The following is a 5,350-nucleotide window of genomic DNA, read 5'->3' as shown; positions in this document are numbered from 1 at the left end:
TGTGCCGTGTGGACAGCGGCTTATTTTGAACCCAAATTAATCGTTACTTGATTGTAGATCTGCGGTTGCCCACCTCTTCTGCTGGATGCCGCTTGTCTGCACCAGAAAGAATGCTGTGCAGCGGGTGGCATGGGCTCTATTAGGCCAGCGGTTCCATAATGCATGGCAGCCCAACTTGGGCAAGAGAGAATCGGAGACGGGGGGGGGAGGGGGGAAGTGTAGCAATTCTTCCTCCTCACATGGCAACCTCTGATATCTTGAAGTTTCCCTTTCTGTCACCAGATTGGAGTACCTTAGAGACAGTGGCGTATCTGCCAGAGGGACATGGGTGGTCACATATCGCCAGGCGTCACATGGGGAGCCCAAAATTGCCCCCCGCCTCCACCCTTGCTTCCGGCCTCTCCATAGCAGTGGGAAAAAGCGTCTCCTCTCCTTACCCTGTTTCCCTGAATATAAGACATCCCCTGAAAATAAGCCATAGTGGAGGTTTTGCTGAAGTGCAAAATATAAGGCATCCCCCGAAAGTAAGACGTAGCAAAGTTTTTGTTTGGAAGCATGCCTGACGAACAGAACACAGAAAAATAAAACATCCCTGAAAATAAGACATCTTTGGGAGCAAAAATTAATATAAGACACTGTCTTATTTTCGGGGAAACATGGTAGTTATCTTGAGTCCTCCAGACTCTCCAGCCCACAGCTCTATGGTTTCACGAGGGAGGGGGGATTAGCACTCCAACATTCCAAAGACGAAGAGTCAGAGGCCAAGGGAAGATCTGCGGCTACCAGCCAGCAAACCAGCTGAAGGGGTAAGTTAGGGAGGGGGGGGGGGGTTGCCCCTGGCCCCATTTTCTCCCAGTATAACTCTGCTTAGAGATTTTGGGGGAATGAGCTTGCAAGAGTCAAACCTCCCTTCGTCGATAGGGGCCCTCATTCCACCTTGTATCTGACGAAGGGACCTTTGACTCAAAAGCTTCTACCACTGAAAGCGTGCTGGTCTCTAAGGCACGGAACCGTCTGTGTACCCACACAACTACCCTCTGAAACTCCCTTTCGCCTGCCTGGTCACCGTCAAGGAGAGCAGGTTCAAATGTTACACTTCTTCAGAGACAGCAATCTCCAGATTTTGATTTGGGCGACAAGCTACGCAAGCGGATGTTTTCAGTGGGTGGTTGTGTTGGTCCGTACTGGGATAGTGAGATCTGTGTTCAGTGGTTCTTTAGGGAGACCAATATGGTTTTCAGGGTGTGAGCTTTCAAGAGGAGCAGCAGTGGCGTAGGAGGTTAAGAGCTCGTGTATCTAATCTGGAGGAACCGGGTTTGATTCCCAGCTCTGCCACCTGAGCTGTGGAGGCTTATCTGGGGAATTCAGATTAGCCTGTACACTCCCACACACGCCAGCTGGGTGACCTTGGGCTAGTCACAGCTTCTCGGAGCTCTCTCAGCCCCACCTACCTCACAGGGTATTTGTTGTGAGAGGGGAAGGGCAAGGAGATTGTAAGCCCCTTTGAGTCTCCTGCAGGAGAGAAAGGGGGGATATAAATTCAAAACTCTTCTTCTCTTCTTTCACTCTGGGAAGCTCATACACTCCCTCCCCCCAAATCTCGCTGGTGCCTCGTTGTTCTGCGAGGAGACGCGTGACTGGAAAGCCACACGGATACCTCGATACTCTTCTTAAAACACAGGTTTCGAGCTGATGCCCCTCCCCAAAGCGAGCCGGGCGCTGCAGAGGTCTATTCCAAGCAGGATTTGAATTGAAGAGGGGATGAGTCACAGGGCCATTTCTGTGGAAGAGCAGTCAGCACAGAGTGAATTCCCCCTGCTGCTCAAGCAGCGAGCCGTTGAAGGTTCTTCATGTAGAAAGGCGGCCCACTAACCGTGTCTCAGTGGGTTTGAGAATCTGGGAAACAGGACGCATCTCACCAGCTGGCTTCATTGCGTCGTTTGGGCTGGGGGAAGTTGCCAAGTAGATAAAGCCCCCCGGAGCAGAGGCGTACCGGGGGTGAAATGGCACCTGGGGCAACACCTGCTCCGGGTTCCCGTCCCCGCGCCCCCCCTCACACCCCACTTACCTTAGCCAATGGTGGGCAGACCAAGGGGCACCCAGCAAGCCAAAATAGCCAGGCTGGGAGCCTGCTGTGGGCTGCCCCTCGGCCCGGCTCCGGCTGGTGGAGCCTCCACCGGCTGAAGGAGCAACCTGGCGGGATCAGGCAGCCCCTACGTGATCCAGTGGGGACGTCCGGGGTCAATTGCCACCCGTGTCCCTCTGACAGATACGCCACTGCCCCAGAGCATAGTTCAACCTCCTTTGAGTGTCCAAGACCAAGGAAGGTCTGTAAGCTCTGTGTTTGCTCTTGTTAAGAACATAAGAACAAACCAGCTGGATCAGACCAGAGTCCATCTAGTCCAGCTCTCTGCTACTCGCAGTGGCCCACCAGGTGCCTTTGGGAGCTCACCTGCAGGAGGTGAAAGCAATGGCCTTCTGCTGCGGCTGCTGCTCCCGAGCACCTGGTCTGCTAAGGCATTTGCAATCTGAGATCAAGGAGGATCAAGATTGGTAGCCAGAGATCGACTTCTCCTCCATAAATCTGTCCAAGCCCCTTTTAAAGCTATCCAGGTGAGTGGCCATCACCACCTCCCGTGGCAGCATATTCCAAACACCGATCACACGTTGCATGAAGAAGTGTTTCCTTTGATTAGTCCTAATTCTTCCCCCCAGCATTTTCGATGGATGCCCCCTGGTTCTACTATTGTGAGAAAGAGAGAAAAATTTCTCTCCGTCGACATTTTCTACCCCATGCATAATTTTATAGACAACGCAAAAAGCAAAGTTAAAAGCCTCATGAGATGATAATAAGGACTTTTAATCAGTGCGTAATGGTAATTACACCCAGCGCACTTGCCCGCTATCAGGAGAAAAATCTGGCCCTCTCTAAAACAAGGCTGCAATTCAGAAAAGATCTAGCACTCCAGAGTTTGCTCGTGGGCACGAATTTTTTTTTGGGGGGGGGGGGTTGGAGCGTGCACATACCTTCTCCCTTTTGTGGGGTCGAGGGCCGCTAAACAGGGTGCCCGTTTCACAAGACCTTTGCCCAACTCTTACCCCGGCATCTCCTTGGCTGCTGTCCCGAAGGCTCTCGTAGCTGAACACGTCAGCTATGAGACATTTAATACGTTTCCACAGCAAGGCTGGTGGTTTCCCACTATGGCTTGCCGGTTACAGTGCGGAAGCATTGCCATCTCTGTTGGTGAGAACGAACCCAGAGCTTTGCTTGGGCCAAGCAGAGACGGCCCTCCAGGAATCCCTCGCAGCCAGCTTGTCCAAGCGATTGCGTGTCTGTACTTCTCACGAGTAGCCAGGAGGCTTTGAGAGAAGCCCGCGCTGCTTGTCTCTTCTCCAGACTGTGGAATTGTGTCGGCCTTCACTTCTGCGGTTCTCTTGCGTTGGAAGGACCGAAGCAGACTGACCCTCCGTGTATTAACTAGAAAGTAAATCCCATTGATCTGTGGGGAATACTTGCTAGTAAGGACACAAAGGATGCCAGCAGAAAGCATTCTGTCGAATTTGAGGCTTGGAACTGAGGCCTTTCTGTATGTCACTCTAACACAGTGGTGGCGAACCTTTGGCACTCCAGATGTTAAGGACTACAATTCCCATCAGCCCCTGCCAGCACGGCCAATTGGCCATGCTGGCAGGGGCTGATGGGAATTGTAGTCCTTAACATCTGGAGTGCCAAAGGTTCGCCACCACGGCTCTAACAGTGTTATTTGCTATGCGTAGTTTACAGTTTTAAAAAAACTGTTATTAATACCCAAATTTCGGCTTGGTTCACATGCAGCCGCCCGCTATATTGTGCTGCTCCGGGAATGGGGGTGGGAAGGCTTGTGTTGTAGTGTTCCCCCCCTCCCCGATGCTCTCTGCGCATGGCCAGCAAACACAGGTGGACATAGCTTGCCCATGGTGTGCAGACTGGCAAAGGATGATGTGTGTTTTCCCTGACAGCGGTTCAAACCTTGCTGGTAGGGAAAGAACAAAGCATAATTGGCTGGTTTGGAGGCAGCAGCAAATTTTTGGTTCTTTCCAACCTAGAAATTATTTTACCTCGAGGCTGGGAGGGGGGGGTGAGGAAATGTGACCCTCAGGATTCTCTCCCACCCCCCCCACCCCAGCGACTGAGGTTGTCTCTTCTAGGACCCTGGAGCTGCTGGGGCCAGTGACAGAAGGCTGTGTCCAGCTAGTGGAGGGCCCGAGAATTATTCTTGGGCATTCACCAAATACGGGCCGAAAAGTCACGTGACACACGTGTGCTGCACAGTGGCTTGTGTATATTACAAATATTTTTTCAGTGTATAAACACACATAAAATGCAATTGCTATTACTAAATCTTTCCTCTCGTTACAAATATCTCCAATGGGAGAACTTCAGTAACACCGATGCAGTCAAACAACCTCCTTCAATGTTATCAGCACAGTTCGCCTCAATAAAGGCTTATAACCTCACCTGTTGTCTCTTGTCATAGATGTTATACTTTAAATCGGTGGCTGAATAATTGTCTTTAAATTCATGAATTATTTTCTTTCAGGTGGAAACACGATCACCACTTTCATGAATGGATGCAATATTCTTATGATCGCATCTCCCTCCGGAGTAATGTTAAGCAGGCTGGTTAAAGGAGCCATGCTTCCACATCGGGCATGTTAATATTACAGAAGGTACACCGATGATCTTTTGTTCATCATGCGACCTAATTTCAACTTTAGTTCCTTTCTATCATGGTTAAAAAGTCTACATGCCTCAATTAAATTTACTGGAGAACAAAATCAGAAGGCAATAAATTTTTTGGGCACATGGATAATGCTGGATGACAATCAAAATCACCGATTTGAAGTATAACATCTATGACAAGGGACAACAGATGAGGTTATAAGCCTTTATTGAGGCAAACTGTGTTGATAACATTGGAGGAGGTTGTTTGACTGCATCGGTGTTACTGAAGTTCTCCCATTGGAGATATTTGTAACGAGAGTAAAGATTTAGTAATAGCAATTGCATTTTATGTATGTTTATACACTGAAAAAAATATTTGTAATATACACAAGCCACTGTGCAGCACACGTGTGTCACGTGACTTTTCGGTCCGTATTTGGTGAATGCTGTTGGGGGCACACTTACTCGATTCATTCATTATTCTTGGGCCTCAGTAGCTTTAAGGGGAATGTCCTTTGATACAAACATCTTCAGGGGCCGGGGCTCAGGGCTGGGAACAACAGCGATTTAAAACAACAAGATAAAACAGGATAAAACATCAACAATCATAAAATCCAGCGGCATAAGCCGAAATACCAAGATGGC

General features: G+C 49.6%; 1 long non-coding RNA gene across 1 annotated transcript; it reads left to right on the top strand.

Annotated features, from left to right (window-relative positions):
• Window positions 1–2,694: 2,694 nt before the first annotated feature.
• Window positions 2,695–5,110, top strand: LOC125430459. Its single transcript, XR_007244170.1, has 2 exons — window positions 2,695–3,587; window positions 3,736–5,110. It is a non-coding gene; the product is annotated as an uncharacterized LOC125430459 (long non-coding RNA).
• The last annotated feature ends 240 nt before the right edge of the window (window positions 5,111–5,350 follow it).

The sequence above is a fragment of the Sphaerodactylus townsendi genome, linkage group LG04 (genome assembly GCF_021028975.2).
Source record: "Sphaerodactylus townsendi isolate TG3544 linkage group LG04, MPM_Stown_v2.3, whole genome shotgun sequence".
In the NCBI taxonomy this organism is placed as follows: Eukaryota; Metazoa; Chordata; class Lepidosauria; order Squamata; family Sphaerodactylidae; genus Sphaerodactylus; species Sphaerodactylus townsendi.
The sequence above is the reverse complement of the archived record's forward strand: the minus strand, read 5'-3'. Positions and strand labels throughout refer to the sequence as shown.